Source organism: Stenella coeruleoalba, assembly GCF_951394435.1.
Source record: "Stenella coeruleoalba genome assembly, chromosome: 17".
Classification (NCBI taxonomy): Eukaryota; Metazoa; Chordata; class Mammalia; order Artiodactyla; family Delphinidae; genus Stenella; species Stenella coeruleoalba.
Window position 1 is genome coordinate 235707 of NC_137163.1, and position 25762 is coordinate 261468.

The 25762-nt window shown below is 55.8% G+C and overlaps 1 protein-coding gene across 4 annotated transcripts in view; it reads left to right on the forward strand.

Moving 5' to 3' along the window:
- The first annotated feature begins 720 nt into the window (after positions 1-720).
- Positions 721-25762, forward strand: part of ARHGAP39 (Rho GTPase activating protein 39) — a 73138-nt gene continuing 48096 nt past the window's right edge. For 3 of the 4 annotated variants that reach the window (XR_013824426.1, XM_079901089.1, XM_079901092.1), the window contains exon 1: positions 721-848. The gene's annotated coding sequence lies outside the window, so the exon portion shown is untranslated. Of the gene's footprint in view, positions 849-1801; positions 1839-25762 lie in introns of those variants that run through there. The other variant, XM_079901091.1, reaches the window with a different exon arrangement.

The window sequence follows — 25762 nt, forward strand, 5'->3', positions numbered from 1 at the left end:
AAGAGTTAAGATGACAGAGCAAAAAGAGAGAAAATCGTAGAGACACGGAGGACACAGGCCGTCCAGTTTAGCTTGACAGATACATAGGGAGAACCTATAAGAATGGAGGAGAGCCAATATTTTAAGAGACAGTGACTGATAACTTTCCAGAATCGAGGAAAAGTGAAATCTTTTCCAGGAAGTCCAACATGGTTTGAGTAGGTAAAATTACACCAAATCCACACCGACACGTAGGAAATGTCAACTGCATCGCACCGAAGGGGCTCGGAAGAATCTCAGGAGCGATCTGACAGGCATCGTCGGCCGTGGTGCGGACCGCGGGGCTGGAGGGAGCGCTTCGGCATCACCTGGCCAGCAGCCGCCCCTCTCCGCCCGTCGCACCCAGGGCCCCGGGTGACCCGGGCCGGGGGCGCCCCTCTTCGCCCGAAGCATCCCCGGACTCGCCCGGACAGCGCGAGTACCCCACACGCGCGCTGTGGGCGGAGCCAGCGCGACTACGCTCCCGACTCCCGCCATGCAGCGCACGCCCCCGGCGGGACTCCTGCTCCCGGCGTGCCGCGCGCCGGCGCATGTGCACGGGGCTCGCGGCGGCGTCCCCTGGCGGCGGGGGCCGTGCGGGGCGGGGGCGGGGCCGGAGGCGGGGGGTTGCGCTGGTGACGGGAGGACGCGCGGTCGCGGCGCATTGGGCCGGCGGCGGCGGCGGCGGCGGCGGCGGCGGCGGCGGCGGCGGCGGCGGAGGGCGCGCACCGAGCGGGCGGCGGCGGCGCGGGAGAGCCGCGAGCAGCTCACGCGCGGCGTGCGAGCCGGGATGAGGGGCTGTGGCCGCGCGGCCCGCGCGCAGCCTGCGGGTGAGAGCGCGGACGGTGGGCGGCGCGGGCCGGGAAGATGGCGGAGAGGCCGGCGCTGTGGCCCCTGCCCGGTCTCCTGGAGGTCCCCGGCCCGGCCTGCGAGGATACGGGTCCTTGGCGACTGAGGGGGCGGGCGGTGCCGCGACCGGGCCGGGGAGGGGCGGGTTCTGTGCGTAGAGGTCCGGCTGGGGGGGGAGCGCAGGGGCGCGAGGGGCCCAGGCCTCGCGGGGCCAGGGTGTGTGGTGGGTGTGGGGTCAGGCCTAGGGGTGAAGGTGGGTGAGAGTGTGCCCGGCCCGGGGTGCGGGTCGGTGAGTGTGCCGGCCCTGGGGTGTGAGCGTGCCCGGCCTAGGGTGGGCGTGAGTGGAGTGCCGGGCCTGAGCGCGTGGTGTCGGCGCGGTTCGGGTGCGCAGTCGGGGAGGTGCAGGGCCGGGGAGTCGGGACGCGCGTGTCCGGGTGCGGGCCGTGGCCTCCGGCCCCGCCGATCTGGCCTCTGCAGGGAGGCGGGCTGGGGCGTCCCCTACTTCCCTCCCGGTCGCCCTCCCGGAGCTGGAATTCCCGCGGTGGCTCCCTGGTTGCGGGATTGGTGTGGGTGGAGGCAGTGTTCCGCGCGAGGGCCGAGATAGAGGCAGGCTGTGCGCATCTTGGGGGTCAGGACGTCTTTTATTTTAAAACGTGCAGCTGGCGGGGAGGCCGCCGCAGCTGTGGGTGTGTTACATGCTGCTCCCACCAGCAGCTGCTGTGGGCGCTGCGCAGCCTTCAGCAGCAAAAATGCGGCGTCCCTCACCCGCTTCGTTGTCCTAGGGTTTAACCAAACCTCCTGTGACCTTTACAGAAACCTACAGTTGCAAGGCTTCTTGTTCCTCCCCTGGTGCAGACAATAGGAGGTTTGTCTTTGAAGCCAGCGAGGGGAATTGCACCCTGTACATCCTGGGTGCCTCTGTAAACAGCAGGTGGTTCCCGGTCAGCGGCTCCCCTTTCACAGTGAGCAAGGTGTGTTTCTCCTCGTTGGGGGAGGGGAAGGAGATTTGATAGGGGTGAATGTGAAGCAAGGAGACTCATTCCATAAAGCAGCTTGGCGCGGACTGTGTGCCCCGCGCGCTGGCTTGGGAATGAGCAGGGCCCTGGGTCTCTCTGCCTGCACTTTGTCTAGTCAGCTGTCTGGAGAGGCTGGAGAACAGGGGGGAGAAGAGGGCGGCTTCTGGAGCCAGACTGCTTGCCTTTGAGTCATGACTCTTCTGTTTACTGGCTTTGTACTCTGCCTTTGGTTCCTCATGTGTAAAATGGGAGCACCAATAATATTGGGCTCCCTGGGTGGTTGTGGGGACTCGGTGAATTCATTGTGCCTTGTTGTCAGTGTTGAGAAAAGTCAGGAGTTGTTATCGCTGCCAAGATCTGGTTTCCAGGGTGCACTCACTGGGTCGGCTGTTTCGTCTTAGTTTAACACTAACTTGAGGTCTGTGGCTCTCTTTTCTTGTGCAAGCTGGGGTCATATTTGGAGAAACAAGTCTTTATAAAGGTAAACGAGGAACAAATCTCATGTACTTAGATAAATTATCATATAGAACTGTTTTTAAAAATCTTTTTAGAAGAAGAAAGCTTCTAATGAACCAGTCTAGAATCCTGCAGTACTTACTGTCCTGGGAGGTAGATAGGATTGTTGTTGACAGAAATGAGATGTCGAGCAGTTCTTGGGTAATTCTCTACTTGAATTAAACTATCAAAGCCATTGTTGTTATACTTTTTTCCTTTTAATTTAATTAATTAATTAATTAATTTTGGCTGCATTGTGTCCTTGTTGCCGCACGTGGGCTTTCTCTGGTTGCTAAGAGCGGGGTCTACTCTTCGTAGCATTGTGATGGCTTGTCTTGTTGCGGAGCACGGGCTCCAGGCACGCAGGCTTCAGTAGTTTGGGCACGTGGGCTCAGTAGTTGTGGCTCGCGGGCTCTAGAGCGCAGGCAGAGTAGTTGTGGCGCACGGGCTTAGTTGCTCCGCGGCATGTGAGATCTTCCCAGACCAGGGCTCAAACCTGTGTCCCCTACATTGGCAGGCAGATTCTTAACCACTGTGCCCCCAGGGAATCCCTGTTGTTATACTTCACAGTGTTATCCTTGTAACGGAAAAGATACTTTATTAACAAACTAAGTGACAGTGAGGGCATAAGCACCAGAAAATGAGGACTTGGCATTATCAGTGCTGTGACATTCTGTCTTGCTAAGCTGTTGGAAGGAATAACTTAACTTGCTTCAGAACAAAGTGGAAAAATTCGTCATGTTTCCCAAGGAGATGGTTCTCTTTCTCAGGTCTAGGAAGAGTATCTTAGCCTTACCCTAGATCACTTCATCTCATCCCCTTTATCTGTGTGACACTAAGACTAGGAGGGACCCCCCCACACACACTTTAAGGAGAGTCTTCGGGCATTTGTGGAGTCTAAGGTTGAGAACATTTGATGTTCAGAGTGAATGGTAACGAAATAGCTTCTGTGAGCAAATTTTAAAATATCTAAAGATAGATTTAAAAACGTCCATCCCCGCCTTCTTTCCTGCATGTGTGCTGGTGTGGGCTGTCCTTGAACAATGTAATAACAGTGAATTCAGTGTGTTGTTAAGCCTCCACCTGGTTCTTTGTTGCTTTTGAAGAAAAATGTCCGTGTAAAGATGAAAAAATTAAAAAAATGTTTCACTATGAGAACATTCTCATAGTGAAATATCTAGTTTTACTAGCAAGATAGCTTTGCTGTGCCTGTTCACTGACCCATGTGGCCATTTGTTGAGGGTCTTACACGCTCCCACTCAAAGTTGGCTCTGTGGGTGTCCTGTCTCAGGAGCTCAGCCTGGGTGTCGCAGCGCTGGGCCTGGCGACACCTGGCAGAGCTGGACTGGGCTGCCCTGCCTGGAGGTCTCTTCTCCTGTTATCCTTCTTGCTCCCCTGGTAAAGTCTGCACCCTCAGCTGTGGGCTGTCTCTGCTCCCTCCTATGCCTGCCTCACCGTGCCTCCCATCAGCCTCTGGGACTCGCCCTTGATGTCACCTGGCAGCTCTGGCCTGCTCCCCGCGGTTGTTTCTGACCCTGACTGCTGTCCTGCAGCCACACTGTTTCACCCTGCTGAGAAGAGCCTCCTCCCTTGGGCCTGCAGCCTTAGCTCACTCCTGCTTCTGCTGTGCTCACGCCTCAGCCTTCCAAACACTGCGCCAGACGAGGGTCTCTAAGCTACAGCCACTGACAGGCCCTTGGCCTGTCTTTGTAAATAAAGTTTTATTGCAACACAGCCACCCTGGTTTATTTTTGTATCATCTGTGGCTTTACGCGGGCCTCTCACTGTTGTGGCCTCTCCCGTTGCGGAGCACAGGCTCCGGACGCGCAGGCTCAGCGGCCATGGCTCACGGGCCCAGCCGCTCCGCGGCATGTGGGATCCTCCCGGACCGGGGCACGAACCCATGTCCCCTGCATCGGCAGGCGGACTCTCAACGACTGCGCCACCAGGGAAGCCCTCATCTGTGGCTTTTTTGGCAGACTTGACTAGTTGCAACAGAGACTTCATGGCCCACAACACCTAAACTGTTTCCTGTCTGGCCCATTTTCAGATAAAGTTTGCTCTAGAAGTTCAGAGGGAGAAGGACTGCAGGGGGGGGCTTCAAGGAAGAGGTGGTCTTTGAGCTGAACCTCAGCAGGAGGTGAGTGGGGGAAGGATGGAGGACACTGCAGCACTACAGACAGAAAGGGTTTCAGGTCTTGGGAGTAAAGGCAAGAAGGTGGCTCATGTGTGGTTTGTGGGGTTAGAAGTTTGTATAAGGAATAAGAGGAAATAAGGGTTATAACGTGAAGATCTTTGAACTTAGGTGAAGGCCTTTAGATTTCAGTTCTCTGGCTATGGGGAGCCACTTCAGGTCTGTGAGTAGGGGAAGTCCTGATAAAATGGGTTAGGAACGTGTACCTGGCCGTGATGCGTAGGATGGGTTGGGGAAGGAAGAAATCAGGGAGTTTATTGGGCAGCTTTCTCTAGAAAGACTGCAGTAACAAGTCAGAGGTTTATTTCTAGCTCACATTTCATTTGCTTGAGGCTCTTTTCTGAGAGTCTTCATTGCTGGATCGGGGACGTGCCCTTGTTTGGGACACGCTATTCTTATGGCAAGAGAGTGGCAGAGACTCAGCCTGTCTTTGAGCTTCAGCTTAGAACTGGAGACTCAAGTTCTGTGGCCAAGGCAGGTCTCCTGGCCCAGCCCCGGGAGAGGAGATACGTCCCACGGCCAGGGGCAGGCTATAGGATGGACAGCCCTCTTACAGGGAGGGTGGCCAAATAACCAGAGCCAATGCTAGGACCACCCCAAGGGAGCAGACAAGTGCCAGCCGCACTTCTTCCCTTAGCCGCCTGCGCGGAAGCCCTGCAGGCGTCTCAGGCCTTGCCTCCTGCCTCACTTCTAGCCTTGGCCGCCTGGTGCTCTGGGCCCATCATGTGCTAGGTTCTTCCCCCGCATGCTGCTGCTCCCTGCCTTGCTCGTCGTACCTTCCACGTAGTTAATGAATCCCCCTTCCTCTGGCAGCAGGGCCAGCTGCCAGGCGGGGCCTGTGCCTGTCTCGTCCGCACTGTGGCGGTGCCTCCTGGCTGGACCCCCTCACCTCTATCTTCCACGCAGCTGCTCAGGGCATGTGTGCAGGTCAGTGTTCTCATCCAGCGGTGGTTCATCTGGAGACATTTGCGGTCGTCCCAACTGGGAGCAGGTGCAGCGGCAGCGAATGTGTGGAGGCCATCCCGTGCCACCCAGGATGCTCCGCGGCCGAGGAGCAGGCCCCGGGCATGTGTGCCAGTCGTGCTGCTGCTCTGCCCTCCTCCCCGGCTCGCCGTGCCCCCTGGACGGGGCCCAGCGTGCCCCGACTCGCACCCAGCGCTCCGGCGACTCTGGCTGAGCACCGCCAGGCCCAGCCCTGCTCCGCATTCTCTCTTCCCCTCACACGAGCAGGGCTCGGGGGCTCCTTAGGCCCTCACTGGGGCCTGCCTGGGGCCTGATCTGTCCCCATGCCAGGCACGCTCTGCACAGCCTCCAGTTGTCCCCCTCTGCACAGGGAGTCCTCGAGGGCAGCGGCCTCAGTGCCTCGTGTAGCATTTCCTTTGTGTCTTCACATCAGCAGGGCTGGACGCCTTTGGGTGGGAGTCACCGTTGTGCTTCCCAGGTTGACACAGCAGCGGCTGCTTCCAGCTACCTGAGGCCTCTCATCTCTTGCTTTCCTAAGTGTAAATGTTTTAATTCTCATAGATTCTTTTCATTTTTGCTCCTTAAAAGGTTAAAAAATTTTGTACTACGTAACATCTTCAGGGTTGGAAGGCACAGAGGGTGCACAGTGTAGCTGTCTGTTGCCTCCATCCCTTCTCTGCCCCCAGAAGCCTGGTCCCCTGGAGGCACCCACTCCATCTCCTCCTAGAGATACTTTGTTGTAACTACGCACGCAAACATGTATGTGTCTTCTTTTTTTCCCGCTCTTTTCTTTAAAAACTTTTTCGTAACCTCGCCTTTTTAACTAAATGTGTTTGGGTTTGGGAAGTCACTCCATATCAGTACATTTTCCAGTTCATTCTTTTTCATGACTGCATCGTGTCTGGCTGTGTGGAGGTGCTGTAATTTATCTGACCAGCCCCTGCTGGCGAACATCATGTTTTGCGCAGTTAAAACCAGGCTGCAGGCACAGCATTGTGGACATGTGCACGTGTGCCTGTGGGGCCCATCCCTAGAAGTGACATCTCTTTGTTTAATCACTGTTGATTCTGTTAGATCAGGGTTTGCTTTTGTTTCTTAATGTCTTTAACTGTACTTTCTGTGGTCATTTATTTCTCCCAGTTATCTGTCTGTATTTTAAATAATATAGGATGGTCAGATTAGGTGAGTTTCTCAGTTGGAAATTGGCTCACCTTTCATGTGTTCTTATAGGTAGGAGTGACTAGGAAAACATATCCACACAAAAACTTGTACACAGAAGTTCACAGTAGCATCATTCATAATAGCCAAAAAGGGGAAACAACCAAAATGTCCATCAACAGACGAACGGACAAACAAAGTGTGTTCTGTCCATACAGTGGAATATTATTTGGGAATAAAAAGAAAGGAAGTACTGATTCATGCTACAATGTGGATGAATCTTGGAACATTATGCTGAGTGAAAGAAGCCAGACACAAAGGTCTGGCTTTGTACGGTTCCATTGATATGAAATGCCCCAAACAGGCAAATCCATAGGGACAGAAAGTAGATTAGAGGTTGCCAGGGGCTGGGAAATGACAGCTAAGGCGTATGGGGTTTCTTTTTGGGTAATGAAAATATTCTAAACTTGACTGTGGTGAAGGCTGTGCCTATCTGTGAATATACTGAAATATTCTAAAATTGTATGCTTTAAATGGGTGAATTGTATGGTATGTGAATTACATCTCAATAAAGCTGTTAAAAATAAGAGTGATTAGGATTTTTAAGGAGGGAGCGTTCCAAGGGGGGGCCCAAGGCCTTAGAGTTGACTCTGTCCTGGGCTTGTGGTGAGAAGTCCAGTGGGCAGCACGGTGACGCCCGGATCGGCCTTTGAGATACTGGGTATAGTGGACACAGCACTGTTCCCACTGCGGAAGACTTGAGTTCAGCCTTGACTCAGTCCCCGAGGAGTGTGGTCCATCACAGGTAAGTCGATCAAATCGCTTAACAGCCGAGCCTCGGCTCATATCTGCGGATTAGATTATATCTGTCCCATGTATTCTCAGGGTGTGTCGTGAGGCTGAAGTGTGACTGAATTTCAGAGGACTCTGTAAATTACTGAGTGTCATACGTGTATAGGGTTCTAAAAACGTAATTTCAACACCAAGAGGCCAAGTCAGCAGAGCACGTTTTCTGTCCTCTTGCAGACTGGTTGACCCGAGTGTAGCCGGCTGCATTGTGAACAGAACCATGCGTGGCCCCAGGGTGCTGGGCTCAGGCCTGGGAGCCCCTCATCTGGCCCCCACTACTCGAGCCTATTTTCCTCCTTCGCTGCACTCCTCTGTCTGTCCTGCTGCTTCTCTCGGTCCTTCCTAAAGTTCCTGGAGGCCCAACACGAACCAGAGATGTGGGTGCTTCCTTCCTGTGTGGAGCTGCACAGGAATGTCATCCTGAGACACTGCTGGTGGTTCTGTTACAGTCCCTTCAGCTGCTTCCTGGGACTTCTCCGGTGGCAGCATGTGCCATTGGGATTGTGTGAAGCATGTATAGTACAGATTTCCCAGCCGACAGACTTCAGGTTGTTTGTGCATCCGATTGCACGTGTCGTGGCAGCTTCTGGACTCTAGATACTGTTTTTCTATTTAATTTTGGTGGTGTTGGCCTTTTATTTTGTATTCAGAATTCAGCCATACTACGAGGATTCCTACTTCTTCTGACTCTGAGAAGCCCAAGAAGTAGCCTCTGGTTCCCAAAACCTGGGAGGGGGTAAACTGTGGGTCCCGGAGACCCTCATTTGCAGGGATGTGCAGAAAGCCCAGCGGCCGGCCGCCAAGGGACAGTGTGGGCCTTCCTGCCTGAGGCCACTGGGGCCCAGGATGGTGTTGCTCAGGGCTGGAGCCTTCTCTGTTGGTTTGGCAGGATTTTTTTTCTTTTTTTTTTTTGCGGTACGCGGGCCTCTCACCGCCGCGGCCCCTCCCGTTGCGGAGCACAGACTCCGGACGTGCAGGCCCAGCGGCCATGACCCACGGGCCCAGCCGCTCTGTGGCATGTGGAATCCTCCCGGACCGGGGCACAAACCCGTGTCCCCTGCATCGGCAGGTGGACTCTCAACCACTGCGTCACCAGGGAAGCCCTAATTTTTTATTTTATATTATAGTTGATTTACAACGCTGTGTTAGTTTCAGGTGTACAGCTAAGTGATTCAGTTATACATCTACATATATCCTTTATTATTATTTTTTAATAAATTTATTTATTTATTTTTGGCTGTGTTGGGTCTTCGTTGCTGCGTGCGGGCTTTCTCTAGTTGCAGCGAGTGGGGGCTAGTCTTTGCTGCAGTGTGAGGGCTTCTCATTGCAGTGGCTTCTCTTGTTGCAGAGCATGGGCTCTAGTCATGTGGGCTTCAGTAGTTGTGGCACGCGGGCTCAGTAGTTGTGGCTCGTGGGCTCTAGAGCGCAGGCTCAGTAGTTGTGGTGAACAGGCTTAGTTGCTCCGCGGCATGTGGGATCCTCCTGGACCAGGGCTGGAACCTGTGTCCCCTGCATTGGCAGGCGGATTCTTATCTACCGCGCCACCAGGAAGTCCCAGAAAGTTTAGCTAAATTTTTAATACTTTTTTTTTTGCGCGGTATGGGGGCCTCTCACTGTTGCGGCCTCTCCCATTGCGGAGCACAGGCTTCGGACGCGCAGGCTCAGCGGCCATGGCTCACGGGCCCAGCCGCCCCGTGGCATGTGGAATCTTCCCGGACCTGGGCATGAACCCGTGTCCCCTGCATCGGCAGGCGGACTTTCAACCACTGCGCTCCCAAGGAAGCCCAAATTTTTAATACTATTTTGTGGGATATTTATCTGCCCCAACAGGTATTTGTCAGGAAAACATTGGTTTTTTCCTGCAGTACTTCAGCATTTGTTGTTGTTGCTGCATCTGTCTTGAAGTGTCGCTTTGTACGTGTGCCATGAAAACTGCCTTCCCGCATTCACCCTTTGTGTGGAACTGAGCCGATCACAGGCGAAAAAACAGGCCGGCCGCAGCTTGTTTGGACTTGTCTGAGTTTAGCAAATCCTTGGCATCAGGGAGCCTCTAACAGGGCATAGAGCCTTTGATGTGCCTTGCAGCAGAAACAATTTTCAGTATTTTCTAAATAACACTTGTAATATATTCTATAAAGAGGAAGTGTTCACATATTTCTCACTCAACATTGGTAACCCATCCTGAAAAATCAGACATTCTACTTGAAAATAGAGTCTATTTTTCATCATGTTAAATGGGAAAATTTATTAACTCATTAAGTATCAATCAGTTTCCTAAAACATCTTTGAAACCCTGGTAAAGGACCTTCATATAAGAAATAGGCTATCATGTTAGAATGTAAAAAAGGGTTTCCTTGTTTTCCAGACAAGTGATACAAATTATCTGCTGTTGCTTTTCCTGTGGTAACGCCTAGAGCCTCTGCACATCCCGGCGACTCAGCAGCAGGTGCCCTGGTGACGCTTTTTTTTTTTTTTTTTTAATTTTTGTTGGAGTATACTTGCTTTACAATGTCGTGTTAGTTTCTGTTGAACAGCAAGGTGAATCAGCTATACATATACATGTAGCCCCTTTTTTTTTTGGATTTCTTTCTCATTTAGGTCACCACAGAGTATTGAGTAGACTTCCCTGTGCTATACAGTAAGTTCTCATTAGTTATCTATTTTATGCATAGTATCAATGTGTATATTTTCAGAGGTGCACGCAGCATGCTTCTCCCAAGTGAATTTCAAATCCAACCTGAGGTTTTTTCCCTGCATGTTGTTTTGAGGAAATTGTTGAGTTAGTTTTTTGACATAAATACAAATTTTACCCCTTTAATAACCAAAACTGAAATACATATTAGAATAATTATATGATTTATGAACTTAAAAAAATGTTTTATTGAAGTATAGTTGATTTACAGTGTGTAAATTTCGGCTGTACAGCCAAATGAGTCAGTTATACATATATATGTATTATATATATAGTCTATGAACTCTTAAACTATCAAAAACCAAAAGATATTCTACCAAAAAATTTTAACCAGGATGATTTCCATGGGGAAATACAAATGTGCCTGTATTTGTAATGTGGCTTAATGTTAATAGATGATGAGGTTAAGAAGTTATTTCTTCTCTATTTTGAAATAATTTGTATGGTAAAAATGAAATTTAAATTAATTTTAAAAATGTCTGGACTCCAGCTCCCATTTTTCATGCTGAAGATAATTTTTTAAGGAAAGCTTCCTGGTTTTCAGGTAAGGATGGCAGATTGAACACATGTATACAGCTTCACTCTCTCCCAAACTCTCTCCCATTCTGCTAAATGAACAGGAAAGTGATGTTTAAAAAAGTCAAACTCACAAGGCTGAGTAAAGTGAGAGGGAGATGATAGCAATAAAGTTTTGGAAGCTGGGAGGCAGATGGATACGTCATAACTGACTTAGCAGATCTGAGAACGGCAGGTTCTGTGCTGGCAGTGAGGAGAGCTGAGAACTAATCCTGTTTGCACCACAGAATCATCAAAAGGCTCAAAATTTAGAGGCACCAGGGACCTTAAGGAAGTCAAAGAGAGAACCACAATGAAGAGCAGAAAACAAGAGGCTAACAGGAAGGGTCAGGAAGATTTGAGAGAGACCAAAGGGAATCTCCAGAAACAAATGACAGCTGAAACTTAAAAAGTAACCAACAGGCTAAATATTCGATTATAAGCAGTTGAAGAGAGGCTTTGTGAACGAGGTGAAAGGATTTTAATAAGAACAACAAAGAGTTAATGGAATGGAAAGTATGGTGGAGAAGGTGATTGAGGGGTGGAGGACAGAATGCAAGAGTTTCAGATACATTTGATGCCAGCCCCAAAAGCCAACTTAGAATGGAGAAGAGACAGTGTTGGAAGAGCTGTTGGCTGGAACTAATGACAGATGTGATGATGGAAAGATCGTTTATTTCAAACGGGATAAATAACGTCCATGTTGAGAAACGTCACAGCAACGCTCCAAAACACCAAAGACCAAGACAACGTTTAAAGCAACCAGAAGTAAGAGCTCTTCCAGGGTGCTAACGGGTCCTGCTTGCCGCTCCTCAGCGGTCCCGGCGCCAGGAGGACGGTGGGAGCGGCCGGAGACACTGGCCTCCTGCAGGGTAGCCTCCTGGAGCAGGGTGGAATGCTGTTTTCAGAGAAGCAAAGAATCATCAGGGAAAGCATGCGTTGCAAAATGGAATGGTTAACAAATGATGAACATATTTGCATGAAATAATTATATTTTGTAGGGTTCAGAGAGCGACTACACAGCAACAGCAGGGGTGCCAGATGCAGCAGAACCCAGGTTTGGGGTGGGAGAGCAGGGAAGAGCACTGACGTCTGGGAACCCTGTCCAAGGGGCTCGACGCTCTGCAGCTCTCCGGACACATGGAAGCCTCGCAGGGCCTTCAGAGAGAAAGAGACAGAGAATTGAGCGTCCGAATGACTTTGCGCTTCTCAGTAGCAGTTCTGGAGTCTAGAGGTCTGGGAAGCAGTAAGTTCAGAATCTGATGGAAGGTGACCTCCAGTGTGGTGCTCCGCCCACGGACGCGCCCTGCCCTGCCGTCCTGGAAACGACCAAGATGCTCTTTACTGTGTGCGGTGAAGGGCGGCCCCTGGCCACGGCAGCGCCCCGCGATGGAGTGTGCCTCTGAGCGTGTTCCTCTTGCCGGGAGCGGGGCGAGGCTGAGCGCCTGCGTGTTTCCACCGTTCTCCGATGCGGTTGCCGCCCAGCCGTTCAGGAGCCTTCGGGCATCAGCATTGCGGCACCTGCATTGCAGGCGACGTTAGGAGCGCTAGGGGCCAGGACCAGTTGCCTCCTGTGCTCTTCCCTCACCCCAGAGGCGGGAGCAGCTCGAGCCGCCCGGGTGACCTGCTCGCCAGTTTCACCCCTGTTTCCTTTACGTGTTCCCACCCCTTTCCCGGTACTACTGCTGATTCTTCACTCAAATTTGCTGGTGTTTGGGAGGTTTGGGGTTGGTGTGGTAGTAATGGGGACAGAAAAGTAACTTTATATTTTGGGTGAGGAACCAGGTGTTAGGCGAGGTGGGAGAGAGGGACCCAGGGCGGTGCTGTGGGTACCACGTGAGACAGGAGCAGGGTGGGACGGTGCCAGTGGGCTGGGCAGGTGGCGATGGGGAGGGTGGGTTCTGGGAGAGGCTGCAGTACTTGGCATCTTCCTAGGATAACCGGCCACCTTAGAAATAGGAGACTGGAAAGCTCAGCTAGGGAAATGGCAGTGGGCGGAGCAGCGCCGTCTTGATGCGATCAAGACTCAGGTGCCCGCAGCACTCCTTGAGTTGGTCGCTTGATGTCTTTGGTCAGTTTGGGGACGTTCTCGGCCGACATCTTTTCGCATATTGCTTCTGCCCACTTGTCCACTCTGGCCACGGGAACACGCGTGGCACCCCTTCTCACGGTTTCCGTGTGTCTGTCTCTTCGGTTTTTCCACCCTTTTCCTCTCTAGTTGCGGTTGGACCATCTAGGCTCTTTTTCCAGCTCCCCGAGCTGCGTCTGCAGTGTCCATCTGTCCATGAACCCAACGGTGGAGCTCTCAGTTTCGGTTTCTGTGTTTTACACGTGAGCCCTTTCTGTGGATTCCACTTCTTTGGTCTTGTCGTCTGCTTTCATGAATCCACTGGTCACGGATGTTTAAAGTTAACGCCTTGTTGCAGAAGTCCCGGCGACACTGTGGGTCCGGCCCAGATGGACCCCTAGGGTGCTGCCGGCCATGCTGCCCCTCGCTGCCTGCCCGCCCGCCGCCTCAGCCAGATGCCCAGTCTCCGCACCTGCCCCCCGCCCCCCAGGTCCCCGGCGTAGGCTCCCTTCCCCCAGGGTCAGCCGGGGCCTTGGCCCCTTGGGTCCTGGCCTCCACGTAGGTTTCTTTAACCTTTTTGTAGATTTAGTTTCTGGTTTCCTCAGCCTGAGCTCTGCCTGCTGAATGCCCTTCCATCACTGGATGGAGAGTGTCAGGTGGGCATCTTGAAACAGAGGTGCATTGACCACTCAGGTCTTCTGTCCTGTGATGCCCCTGAAGTAGTGCCCAGTGAGGCACAGAAAACCGTGTGGCCGGTGGTGCAGAGGACTTGGGTCAGCGGGCGCCGAGGGGCCTGGTGATGTGTCGCGGCCCTGCAGCCTCTGTGTGGATTCCACCAGCTGCCTGGTCCCTTGCTCTCTCCTCAAGGCTTTTGCCATGGGAGTTGCAGCCCCTGTCTCGAGCCCTGTCTGCCCCAGCACAGGGGCTTGGCCACGTGATTTGTGCTGATGCGGGGTGGTCCTGGAGCGGGAGCCCGAGCCTTCACCTGCTCTGGCTGTGTCATGACAACGTCCTGCCCGAGAGGCTCAGTTCCAAACCTCATTCTGGGAAGACCGCGGGCAGAGCCGTGCAAGCAGAGGAACACTGCTTAAGATCTGGGTTGTGGGTCCCTGTGCTGGACGTGGCCCCGACTGGTCTTCACAGTGTGGAACTGCTGCCCTTTACGTGTGGGCCAGAGTGGGAGCTGGCGCCTCAGTCCCAGTGGTGAAGGGTGGCGACTGCAGGAGGTCTGTCTAGCCCACGTTGGCACTTATGACTTTTACAACTAGTGCAATTTAAATGCTTCACATTTTGAATCATCCTATTAGCAGATGCTCCTGACGGTTGAACTCTGGCAGCTGTCACATCATCCAGAATAAACCCTTCTTTTATAACTGGCCAAACCCCCCTGTCCCACGTCTGCATGACCCTGGCAGTCTCGCCTCGGGCCGGGGGGCCGGCAGAGCTCGTGGGGTCACAGCCTCGCGGGGGCTTTCTGGTCGCTCATGTGGTGCTGTTGTCTTGGTAGCTGCAGGTCAGGATTCGGCGTGAGCTCGGAGCTGGGCAGAGCTGGGCAGAGCTGGGCATCCCTGGGACACTCGTGGGGGAGGCAGCGCTCAAGCCAGTGCCACAGGCTGGGCAGACTTCCTGGGGGCTCCCACCCCTCCTTGAGTTTGGAGCCTGTGCTTGGATGGTAAAGGGTGTGGGTGCAAATCGCCGACCATCCCTGGGCAGTAGGGCTTCACTTGGTCGGCACCTCCCCATCCATCTCCCAGAGGGACACGTGGAGGCTGGTGCGCACAGGGCAGTGCGGGTGCTGGGGAAGGTCCATGGGGACTGGATGCTGGAGGAGGTTCGGCCTCAAGTGGCAGCCACGGTGTGGTCTGGGAGCCGTGGGGTGCGTGTGAGCCCCGAAGGGTGAGTGCCCTGTGGAAATGTAGGATGGGCAGGGAGGTGCTTCACACCTGCTTTTGGTTATTAGAGGAGAAAGGAGGTTAAAAAAAAAAAAAGAATCCTAAGACTTGAGGTGAGCGTTCCAAATGCTGGTGGCACTTAGGACAGACTCGGGAGAAAGCCCGTGGGGCACCGTGGAGGTTCTCCCAGGGCTGTTTGAGAAGTAGTTGTGTACTTAGATCCTCTCCCTCGCTGCCTGGAGTTGACAACTGCCCCTCCCTGTCCCAGGAGGCGTGTGAAATCTTTCCTCCTGGGAGAGGAGGCAGAGGTCACGGGAGCGGGGACTCTGGCACCAGTGAGGATGCAGGTACCTGCCCAGGACTTTGGCGGCCAGGCCTTTCCCTCTGCACCAGCTTTTGGTGGGGAGAGTCCAGCCAGAGAGGCCTACTCTGGCGCCCGTCCAGTGGGCCAGTGTACAGCCCTGCCAGGCCCAGATTTGGAGCTGAGCTTCCAGAAGGAAGTGGAGAAGCATCCACGTCGCTGAGGTGAGAGGACTTACATTCCCAGGGAGCAGGCAGTGCTGTGCAGGAGGGGACGGGGCAGAGTGCGGGCGGGAGGGCAGAGTGAAAGGTGCAGTGAGTGAAGCGAACGTAGTCATGCAAAAGGAGAACAGAAGGGCACGAGCAGTAGGAAATAGAGAGACCAGTAGAGGCCACTGCAGCTGGTGCAGGAGCCTCAGCAGCACAGGATGGGGTGTGGAGCAGAGGGGCCCCGCGAGGGCCTGAGGGCAGGCTGGCCGGCAGGAGCAGGGGACCTCGGAGGCACCTCCAGACCTGACGCATGAACTCGGACCCAGCCAGACAGCCCGTCAGCTGTCCGGGAAGGATAAAGGCGTTCTCAGACGCACACATTTTCAAAACCTTAGCGCCCACCTGCCCTTTTTCCGGAAAAAGAGAGAAGAAACGGGAGCCAGGAAAAAGCTCTCGCAGAAGGGAAGGCGGTCCCAAAGCGGCGGTGCCCCGGGGCTGCCTGTGGGTGGAAGAGGCAGAGCACCGAGCCCACCCTGTGCCCACCAGCAGCCTCTGTTTGCCAGGACCCTGGGCTTGCCCTCAGCGGCTGGGCCGGAGGGTCCTGTTCACTTTCCGTATTAATCGGCTCCACTGCAGCGCCCCTGGAGGACGCCCCGCTCCACGTGTGCCGTCTGTGGGCTCCCCCAGCTCCGTGTACTGGCAGCTGAGTGCCTGGAGAGGCCAGGCCTGGTGAGGACAGGCGCCTAGGCTCCGGGGGGCGGTTGGAGAAGACGGTTCTTGCTTTCTGGACTCGCATTTGAAGTAGACAGGCTGCTCGTGTGAGGACGTCCAGAGTCTGGGTGTGAACAGAGGTCGGTGGAGAGTGTGTCGAAGGTCTCCCGGGGCCGGGCCTGTCCCTGGGCACCGCACGCTGGGCCGGGACTCTGCGATGCCAGCAGGAGCCTGTCAGCTCTGGCACACGCCTCTCAGTAACAAGTGTTTTGGAGGTTTTCAGCTGAAACGAGGCCCCGTGACCCCACGTCAGCGGCAGCGCCCTCTGCCCACCTTTGTCGTGGTGCTTTCCTGCGGTGGTTCTCACAGCTTAAAAACGAACAAGACAGCTCTTGGCCTCTCCCCATGCTACCACCCCGCCTCCCTGTACCTGGCGCACCTGTGCCTGCTGTCCCTCCTCCCTGCTCCCCTGAGCCCGCCCCCACCGCCTGTCTCCGCAGGCTGCCAGCACCCTCTCCACGCGGGCTTCCTCGCCTCCTCCAGCCCTTACCTCTGTTGTCTCCGCTAGTTCGCTGTGCCCGTAAACACGCTGGGCAGGAAAGTGAAGTTCCTGTTGTGTGCTGATTTCTCCTAAGCTTGCATCCAAAACGTGGCCCTCGTCCCGACCCAGGTGCGTGTGGCCGACCACCTGCTTGACGCGCCGAGTCAGCGCCTGCTGGTGTGGCGGCTGCCCTGACGCTCTGTCTCTCTGCCTCTTGCACCCGTCATGCTGCCCTGGCTCGGCCTGTGCTGCCACCCAGGTTGCTACTCGTGCACCTGTCGAGCGATGTGTGGTGTGCGGTGAAGCGGGAAATCCGTTGCACGGGGCGCCACAGCAGACGACACCCTGCTCTGAACGTGTAGAAAACTTCTTCCAGTTTTCTAAGAAAAATCCCGAGGAGAGTGAACCGGCAGCTCCGGGGATCAGGGAAGCAGTTGAGATCTCGAGGAGCACATGATCCATCCCATGTGCGCTGTTTAAAACCCCAGGGCCGACGGGGCCAGGAGGCGGCTGGTGGCTGAGGTTAGGCAGACACCAGAGAGGGCTGGCAGCGCGCTCACCTGCAGGTCAGCTCTGCTCGGGACAGCTGTGGGCCTGATTTTGTCCTCTGCTTGCTCTGTTGGTTATCCAGGGAGAGGTTTAAGTACTTCTGCTACGGCTGTGTCTGGGTCTCCTTTCGCTCGGGTGTCTGTGTGCCTGATGCTGCGTGTCCTGTTTTGTCCTTTGGTGGCCCTTCGTGGTGGCGGAGTGACCATCTCTGGGCGTCGCTGTCTCCTCCGGGTGTGAGAACCGCTCTGAGTGTTCGCTGCCGCTTTCCTGTCATTCGGTCCCAGCCCTTCATGAGCCTCCCGCAGTGGCTTCACTCTGGACATTACGATGGCCACAGAGGAAGGAGCCACCCTGGACGCTGTCCACGTTGAGGTGACAGGCTGGGTGAGAGCCTGCATGCCCCCAGCCGCTCCGGAAGCGCCAGCTCTTTTGGGGGCGCAGCTTTCTGAGGACTTGGTGAATCCTCCTTACTTTCCTTCTGTACCGCGGCCTGGAGGGGCAGCCGGCTGCAACCAAGGCCCTTGGAGAAGGGGTGGGACTGGAGACTCCTTTCCACTGTGCCCTGGCCCCCTTCTCCCCCTTCCCTCTCTCTTCCCTGCCGCCTCATAACATCAGCAGTTGTGGGGGGCTAAATGGCCCCAGGAGGGCTGCTCTGATCACCAGTGCATCCCAGCTTTAGGACAAGGGATTCGTATCCTCTCATTTGGACAGGTACTGAGAAGTACCTGCTTCAGGGGTGGCTGGATCCAGATGCCAGGTGGTCGTTTTCTTTTTTCCTATTATTTACTTCTGCCTCCTTTTTTTTTTTTTTTTTTTTTTTTTGAGCCCCATGCTGGCGCTTCCAGCAGGCAGGGCGTGTCTTCTCCTGTGATCCTCGGGGACGTTGCTTCTGCCCTGCACCCATCCCATGGGGTGGGGTGCAAGCGGGGCCTCCACTCAAACACCTGGAGGGGCACTTCCCTGGTGGTCCAGTGGCTAAGGCTCCACGCTCACAATGCAGGGGGCCTGGGTTCGATTCCTGGTCAGGGAGCTGGATCCCACATGCTGCAACTAAGAGTTCATGTACTGCATACCGCAACGAAGATCCCACGTGCCACAACTAAGACCTGGCGCAGCCAAATAAATAAATAAATATTAAAACAAAAATCTAATGACGTTAAAAAAAAACACACACCTGGAGAGCCCCAGGGAATGGGGCTCCTAGCAGACAGGAGGGAGAGAAGCATAGATGGACAGGCCGGCTCCTGTGGCACGTGCTGGGCCCAGCAGGAGCTTCGGAACGTGAGCTCAGACTTTGGCCTTTTAGAAACGGGACCTTGTTTTCTGTTCTGTAAGGTGTGGACGGACACAGCTGCCGCGTCCCCAGGTGTGCAAGAGGAAATGTGATGGTGTTTGTACAGCTCTTCCCAAGCGTTTTACTGTATACAGTAGGTGCTCAGTAAATGATGCCGCCAGGGCGAGGTCTGTGCCAGTTTAGATGCTGAAGCTGAGGCAGTTTTGTGGAGCAAGCGCATTTTCACAGGTGGTCGGGGCAGTGTCCTGTCGCACTCAGGCCACCTGCTGAGTTGTGGGTTCCATGCTTCCTGCCCCCAGCCAGTCCTCTTCCTCATAGTTGCTTGTGTGGTGATTGCCCTTGTGCATACAGAAGGCTGTCTCTATCGTGACCTGCTCTCCCATGTGTGCTGCACAGGGAGTGCAGGTGCCCCCCGGAGCGCGGTGGGGTGGTGCGCAGGTGCAGACGGTGCCCTTGGGGTGACTGTGGCTCTAGGTTCCTTAGAGACGCCGCCGCAGCAGGCAGCTGCAGCCTCACCTGCTCGTAGCACATGATGGTCCTGCCAGCTTTCCAGTCCCTCCCCAAAAGGTCGCTTCTCAGCCGTGACCCCGAGGCCACTGGCCGTGGAAGCGGTGCGTATATCTTCCTTTTCCCCACGAGCTGTGACCACGTATGACTGCTGGGGCGGGGCCTTCTCACTCCCTGACTCACTGCTGTATCTCATGGGTGGGGCTGTGACTGAGCAGCTGGGCCTTTGACCTTTGTTGGGAGCTCTGACTTTCATGCCCTGGTGTGGGGTCAGTTTTCAGAGATGTTCCAAGGATGGTCCCCTGAGATGAAGCCTGGTTAGCTGTGCTGGCTCTTCCTTCTCACAGATGTGCGGCCCCCCACCCCACCGTGCGGTGGGCCGGCCCGTCAGGCCTGCTTCTGGAGGTGCCTTCTGCCCACACCCCAGAGCCGCACCAGCTCTCCCTCAGGTCAGGGTGTCTTGTCCATTCTTGACCTTCACAGTTCCACATCCTTGTGTTTGAATGTATCTGGATCTGTAAAAATCTGGTCTGACAGTCTTTGTCTTAGCTAGACTGCTGGTCCATTTATGTTTATGAAAATTATTATATTTGAGTTTATTTTTACGGTCTTATTTCACACTTTATTTGTCCTGTTATTTGGGGACAGATTACTTTTTTCCTCCTTTCTTAACTTCTATTTCATTTTATTATTTATTTATTTATTTTTTGGCTGCATTGGGTCTTCGTTGCTGCACGTGGGCTTTATCTAGTTGTGGCGAGCAGGGGCTACTCTTTGTTGTGGTGCGCGGGCTTCTCATTGCGGTGGCTTCTCTTGCTGAGGAGCGTGGGCTCTAGGCATGTGGGCTTCAGTAGTTGTGGCACGCGGGCTCAGTAGTTGCGGCTCGCGGGCTCTAGAGCTCAGGCTCAGTAGTTGTGGCGCATGGGCTTAGTTGCTCCGTGGCATGTGGGATCTTCCCAGACCAGGGCTCGAACCCATGTCCCCTGCACTGGCAGGTGGATTCTTAAATACTGCGCCACCAGGGAAGCCCTTAACTTCTTTTGGGTTGATCTTTTTTTATTTCTTTTTCTCTCCTCAACTAGATTGGAATTCATTCACTTGGCTTCCATAGTGGCTGCCCTGGATATTTTAACACACAGAATTCATTTATCAAAATCTAAATTAATTAATATTTTTACTCTCCTCCAAACAATTCAGTGCTCTTAGAACACTGTGCATCTGTTTAGTTCCATCCCAGGTGTGGGCTGACCTCTCCCTCTCCCCCTGCAGCTCCTGCTTCCTCAGGGTGGGAGGGCTGTGTTTCCTAGTGGCCCTCATTTACCTGATGCCTTCGGGGCCTCAGCCTTGGGGGTGTCTCCGAGAGAGTCCACACCTGGGCACATCCAAGGCTTTCTGTTCACTCGCCTGCCTCTTCTAACAGTACAAATGCTCAAGATCAGCCAGGCCCTCAGATGCAGACAGCAGAGGGGTGCCTTGATTTCCCCTGTTGCCGATTTTACTTAGCTTTTGCCCTCTGAGGTTCCGAACTTTCTTCCTATCTCATCAATGGGTTAAAAATTTTTTTCAGTAGTTTAAAACTGTCATAATAGTGTGTTTGTTCTCTCTTAAGAGGGTCGGTCAAAGCTGTCTGTTTCATTATTGTGGCAGAAATGGCAGTGTTCTCTGAAGTCTTTACTCCCAGTAGGTCCTGGGGCAAGCCTCCTGTGTGTGTGTTGGTGGGGGGCGTGTCCCCTGCATGACGGGTCCCAGCTCTCCCAGTGGCCTGGCAGCCTTGGCCCTGCCAGGAAGGCGCCGTCTCTTCTGCTACTGGAACTTGGCAGAAAGGAGTCTCTGACAGTCTGAGTTGATGAAACGTTCCTCATGTTTATCAGTGGTTTTCTGGAACCTTCAGCGAGGAACTGGATGGGACATCCCCCTCCGCCCCCCCAGGAAGGCGAAGCCCCCTCAGACGCTGTCTGACAGCAGGACTTGCCCCAGGCCTTCTGCACAGGGCCCTGTGGGACCCGTGGGGTCTGTTACTGTGACTGCCGGCACCACCTGCAGGTGTGCAGGGGCCCAGATCCATGTTTCCTGATGGTTTTCCGTCACATAGATAAAAGGTTTCCACTTTGTTTTCCTTTCCTCTGTGTCTGGTTAATATTTTGTCGCACACTTGGGGTGAGTCCTGACAAAGCCTGTGGTCACCCAGTGCCTCCACCCCCCGGGCCTGAGAGCTATGAGAATGACTGGGAACCACGCATCACCCTCCCCCCTGCTCCGCTCCCTCCTCCTTGCTTGCTGGGTCGTGGGAGGGAGGTGTTGCTGTTACTTCTGTGGTGGAAACCACATTTTACTCCTGTTTCTGAGACGTGACCTTGCCGACCTTGGGACTCCTTGTGGGTCAGCATCTCGGTTTCACCGTTGACCCTGTGGACGCAGCCCCCTCCTCCGCTGCTGCCTGAGAAGGGCTCCACCTCCTGGCTGGGCCACCTCTTTGCTGGGCTGTGTTCAGCTGCGTGGTCTGTCTGCTGGTGGGAATTGGCCAGCTTTGCATTCCAGAAATATCTGCTGGCCTTTCAGCCTTGGGGGCGGGGAGGTCCTCAGGGAGGCAGTCGGCTTATGGGAGCGACTCAGGCCATGGCAGGCAGGACCACAAGGTCTTGCAGGTTGGCTGGCCCCTACCACCTTGCGTGGAGGTGGGGAGGACAGCAGGCTGGGGTGGGCAGGGCAGGGCTGGGCGGCCTCCTAGAGGCGGCTCCTGTCTGTCTGGACACACCAGTGGGTGGAGGGTGCCGTTCAGTGTCCCAGTGCCCAGCCCTGCCCGCCAAGGGTACCGCCAGTGGCTGTGGGCTGCAGGGGTCTTGGGATGTCCTGCCCTTGCCGTGGCCCCTTCCCTGCCCTTGCCGTCTCAGCGCCCCGGGGGAGTGGGGTGCAGCACGGAGGCGGGCGTCCCGGGCCCCAATCAGGCCTCAGGCTGTCGCTCCGGCGGGCGGTGGGCGCCGTGCTCACACGTGTCCACACGCTCGCGAGGCGCACACCCCGCTCCACGCAGGCGGCACCGGGCAGAGCGTCCCCCTCGGCCCCCGGCCTGCAGGCTGCAGCTTCCTGGGGCTCGTGCTCCAAGCAGACCCCACCAGGAGCCGGCACAGAGTGTTTCTGTTCCAGAACTCGCGTAGGAAGTTGGAATCAAGAACCTTCTCGCCCACGTGTGACCGGAGCGTTCCTGCAGTGGGGGCGGGGAGGAGCGAGCAGCGGTCCGGTCCAGCTGCCCCTGCGCAGCTCCGGCCTCAGCAGCGGCCCGGGTCTGTGACAAGGACAAGCCGACCTGCCTGCGCAGCGGGGGAAGGGCGCCGAGCGGCCACGTGGTGAGGCCGGTGGGCGGTGCGGCTACTGAGAGCTCGGCAGCACCCGGCAAAGGGCAGCCGTCGCCACAGCCCAGTGAACTGTTTGTGAGCTTTTCGGTGTCTTTACTCCCCTTGCGCCAGGTGCTCTTCCGGAGGCGGGGCTGCGGAGACCAGGTGCCGGGTCCAGGGGCTCCTCGACCTCTTGAGCTAGGGCAGCCGGGGCGGAGCCGGCCCCCGGCTCACCGACGGGGGCGTGGGGCGCCGGGGGCCTTTGAGGGGCCTTGGTGGGGAGGGTATCCCTCCTGCGGTGACTTTCAAGGGAGCAGACCTCCTTCAGGTGAGGGGTGTGCATGGAGCATTTTGGGGAGCCGGCCAGGACAGGGTGAGGGCGGCCCAGATCCGTGAGTGGGGAAGGCCCGAAGCGCGACACTGCGCGGAAGAGCAGCACAGGGAAACGCCAGGCGGCCGCGTCTCCACACTCAGAGCCACGGGAAGCCTGACCACCTGCCCCGGCGCCACCTTCGCCCGCCGGGCGGGTGAGAAGCGCCCTAGGAAACCCCCGAGTCCTGGGCAGACGGCCTGTCGCCGCTCTTCTCTGTGCTTTCAGCCGTCCCACAGCGTTCTCAGGAGTTTCCTTTTCCTCAGGGACCCTCTGTCTTCTCCTGGGCGGGGTGGGGTGGGCGGGGCTGCGCGCGGTGCCACGTGGCCCCTGGAGTGAGTGTGAGAAGCGTCCTGGCTTCCGCCGACTTTCCTTTGAAGGAGGCAGGCCTGTCACTGCAGCGAGTGCTGCTGCGTCACGGGGCAGAGGGCTGGCTGCTGGGGTGGGAATGAGCAGAAGGCGCAAGGAGGTTGGAGTAATAAGGAAACATCCTCTGCCTCGAAGCGCCGCTGCTCCTCCTTCGTGGAGGCCCCGTCTCTGTCCTGCACCCCCGCCCCCTCGCCAAAGCCCCCGCATCATCTTTTGGGGCCGAGGCGGCTGGGGGCTCAGCCTGGAGGGGTCGGGACTGGCTGCCCCGTGGGCGCTGGAGGTGACAGGAGGGCTGGCGTTGGCGTCGTGCAGAACGACAGGCCTGTCACGCCGTCCTCCTCTGGGCGCCAGGGCGCTGTGCGCCTGGAAGGTTTGGGGAACCCGAACAGTTCGCTGGTGTTGGGCTGTTCCTGTCACAGGCCAGCTTGTGTCCCCGACCTTGGCTCGTGAGCGTGGGATAGAGATTTTGTTCTCTCTAAACGGGCCTGCGGGGGCTCCGGTTCGGTTTTGTTGGTGAGGAAAGCCCAAGAAGGTGAGGGCTTGGGGACGCACACCGCGGGTGAGCAGAGGGGTCTGTGTGTCCTGATTGCCTGTCATGCAACCCCGAGGCCGGACAGAAGCCACGTGCTGTCCCCAGAGTGGCAGCTTTCCGAGAGCTTGCAGGGCAGCTCCAGCCTCCGAGATTCACTTTACGTTGCGTCCAGTTGACTCCAAACAGCAGTGTCCTTTCTGTGTGGGGTGCGGTCTGACGTCGTTTTCCAGAAAGGTCTGAAAAGCTGGTTCTGACCTACGGGTTGATTCCATGACTTGCTGACGGATTGGGCCACGATTTTCAGCGTAACAGCGTGGCCCGTGCCTTGGGGGGGGGGTGGAGGTCAGTGAGAACAGCTGCAGCGGGAGGTGTGGAGGCGGAAATGCCAGCCCGGCCTGTTGGCTGAGCGGGGAGAGCGGGGCCTTGTGCTGCCAGCCCACATGAAACTGAGATGGGCTCATTGTTCAGAACTTGGAAAACGTATTACAAACAGCCTGGAGAATGGAACATAGGCCTTCTGGAAATGATGGCTGAGTAGAGGCTTGCTTGTTCTTCTTTCCTCCCTGAAACTCACTGAAATGGACAAAAAGAATGAGAAATAGGGAACAGGATTTCATCTGCAGTGAATCTAAGGAACAGCCACAGCCAGAGGAGGGTGTCGGCCAGACAGGGAAGAGGAGCGAAAGCCAGAGCCTCGAGCCAGACAGGGAAGAGGGGCGAAAGCCAGAGCCTCGAGCGGGGCTGAGTTTTCGCCCAACAAAGAGGATTCTGGGGCCCCGTTGGCGACATTTACTTGGCAGAATGGGGTCTGTGGTTTGGGTGGGCCTTGGGGTAAAGCGGATGTGGGTGGGCGTCCGGTGAGAGAGGAGCCGAAGGAGGAGGGCCCAGGTGCTCCAGCCGCATTTCCTGCAAGATCCAGACTCTTAAGCGGGGAGATGGGGAAGAAGAGAGGGGAAACGGCACTCCCTGTGGACATGCCGGCCTCCGGCAGTGCCTTGGGCCGTGTCCCCCGTACTGTGGGGGCTAAGAGGCCTCCCAGTGGGTCCCCTGGCAGGCAGGCAGGCAGACAGTCACCCGAAGGAGCTTTTGCAGGAGGGCCTTCGGATGCCCGTGGAGCCGCCTTCCCACCTGCCCCCGCACAGCACCCGTCAAGGCTGAGGTCCCAGTGCTCACTCAGAAGCCAGGAGACTCTTGCTAGAGCCAGAGGGAAGAAACTTCTGGCCGTGTTTGGGGGTGTCGCTGTATGGCTCTTGAGAGAGCCAGCCTGAGCAGAGAGTATAGGGGAGAGCGGCCTGGGGCTTCCTAGAAACCGGACAGCCCTACTGGGCACGGGCGCCAGCTGCTCTGTCTTAAGTTTGAGTTGGGTTTCCGTCACTTGCAACCAAAAAATGTCCTAAGACCAGAAACTCATTTCCAGAGCAGAACCTGTGAGGAAACTCGGCAGTCGAGCATCCTGGAGCCACACAGCCGGTGGGAGCTCCCCGGCTCAGTCCTGTCCCTGCCCTCACTTATAGACGAGCAGTGATCGGGAGCCAGCGTGGGACCCTCATGTAGACACTGGAAGGAGGAGAAGGCAGCCCGGGGGCAGGAGCGGAGCTCAGCTATGCACAGGAGGAGGAGGCTCCGGGGGACAGGATGCGGGGAGAGGGCACTGGCAGAGCTGAGAAAGGAGCTGGGGGACAAGGGCTGAGAGAGACGTGAGAGCCCCATGAGTAACGGCAGACAGCGGGGAGAGCAAGTCCCCAGGACAGCTGCTTGCAGAGAACATGCCGTGCGGCACAGAGAGGAGCAGATGGAAGACAGTTGGACGATGGTCAGGGGCTGCAAGGCGCCGGGCAGCGGGGCGTCCAGGGGGTGCACAAGACCCCCTGGGGTGGAGGGGCTGGCTTTGCACCTTGAGAGTCATGTTTGGGAAGAACTGGGCAGCACGGCCCAGGACCTGGTGCCCAAACGGAACCCTCTGTAAAGCATGGAGCGCCGCCCTCTGCTCAGGTTGGGGGGGTGGGCTGTGCACAGGTGGGTGAGGGGGGCCCTCCAGGAGCTCCCCGGGCCGGGCCGGGCTGGGGCACCCGCGGGAGGAGGGTCCGTAAGGGCCGAGCGTCTGCATAGATTGGTGTTTGCAGGGGATATTTGTCTCTTCTCCCCATTTTACTTCCTTATTTGGTCATTTATTTATATCAGTATGGACTTAGGGATATCCTTTTATACTTTATAAAAGTTATAAAGTATAATGGGATGACTTTTTTTTTCCCTCAAAATGTTCCAGCTTTGGTCATTGGGAGCTCTTTTATTTAGCGC